The sequence below is a fragment of the Sus scrofa genome, chromosome X (assembly GCF_000003025.6).
Source record: "Sus scrofa isolate TJ Tabasco breed Duroc chromosome X, Sscrofa11.1, whole genome shotgun sequence".
Taxonomy (NCBI): domain Eukaryota; kingdom Metazoa; phylum Chordata; class Mammalia; order Artiodactyla; family Suidae; genus Sus; species Sus scrofa.
The window spans coordinates 411233-413017 of NC_010461.5; positions in this window are offsets into that span (position 1 = coordinate 411233).

Sequence of the window (1785 nt, forward strand, 5' to 3'; positions counted from 1 at the left end):
TCCTTAAGGCAAAGATCTGGATCTCTTGCTGTTCTGATGTTTTCCCTCAGGGAGTTATTTATTCCCAAGGAGATGTGTCTCCTGCCCACGTTGCAATCTCCAGAAGAGCAAATAAACGCATGAATAACCTCAGTCTGTTTCGGACATCTCGGCTGCCTCTGTGCACCGATGCCAAATAGAGTTGGAGGAGACGGAAAAAGCAGCTTGAATGGCCAGGCAAAGAGGGGACACAGCAGGCTAGTGCCTCAAGGACTGTGCCCCCCTGGAGAGGAGTGAGGGGTCTTACAGTGTCAAGGAGCAGGGCGTGGTCAGCTTGGGGACATTTTCCTGACGGGTGGGCGGTGAGGTCATTGGGCCCTTCTGGTTCCAACCCATCTGGGGTCTCTGTGTTGCTGGCAAGATACAATTAACTTCTTCCACCCTGTGGGGCTTCAGCACCTGTAAGACAGCTCCAAGGACCAGCTCAGAATATGATCTAGAGTCTTTGAAGAAGCACTCACTAAAGGTCCTTGACTTCTTTGAAGGGCTAAACTATCATGATTCTGTCTTGCTTGACTGTGTTCCTTTTTCTCCATATTTTGTCCCTTCTCTGATTAAATTGATTCTTTGACTGAAGTTTTGCTATGGATAAAAGGCAGGGGGGAGGACAGGAATGGGGGGGTCCACACTGGGAAGCTCGTTGACAAGGCTGCGTCCAAATGATGACAACCACATACTCGAAGATGTGCAGAAGACTTTCCTACACACCAACAAGGTTATGGACTTACTGGGTCATTTGCTCACCATTGTACCTCGAAAATCTGGGGAGGGGATCCTAACATTAAGAATAGGGAAAAAGCTGTGACTCAGTGAGGGATGTCCTTATGACGCCAGGGGAAAATAATCAATGACGGAGATGATGGGGGATGACCACCTCCGGCCAGGAAAAACAATCTATGACCCAAATGATGAGCCCCAATCCCTGTGATCACCTCTGTCCAGACAACATTGTCCATGACTGAGACGGTGGGTGTTGACCATCTTATTCCAAGTGTTATGACAACAAGAGTTTGCAATGTGGGATTTTCCATTTCACCCTCTGGTCCAAGAATGCTTTGCTGGCTAAGAGGCTCAAGATTTCCTGGCAGAGTGGGCTCTTGGCAAAATTGCTGATTAAAGCATAGGTCAAGCTTGTTTGTAGAGGGTGGGGGGGTTCCTGTAGTTCCCTCCCCTGCAATCAGGCTGCTTCCCACCCCAAAGAGAAATTCTGGCATCCCTCTGCCCACCTGAGATGCTCATTCTGCCCGAGCTGAATACACAGTCTTTCATTTGCTGAATTTTCCTTCCTCAGGTCCAGCTGTTCCCGCCCCACTGATCCATGTCTTCAGGTGCCTGATTGATGACCAAAGCAATGTCACAGACACATTCTTACGAAGGACACGCATGGCTCCTGAATCAATGTGTTGGGTTTACAGGTGTGGCTGCCTGCAATGTTGGAAATGTGACTGCCTTAGCTGCTGGTGAGGGTGGGGTGTCAAAAGACTGGGGACCCTTCTAAACTTCTTTTGGAACCCCTCCATGCTGATGCTTCCCAAGCCCATTCCCACTGCTTGCAGTTCAGGCTCATTAGCAGGACTAAGGTGGGGAGTTTGCCTCCAAATAGCTGAGTAGGACTGACCTTGGTTGAAGACATTACATTCATGTTATCTTGCTCTCATTTTTTTTTTCTTTTTAGGGCCACACCTGCTGCATATGGAAGTTCCCAGGCTAGGGGTCAAATTGGAGTTACAGTGGCAGGCCTACACC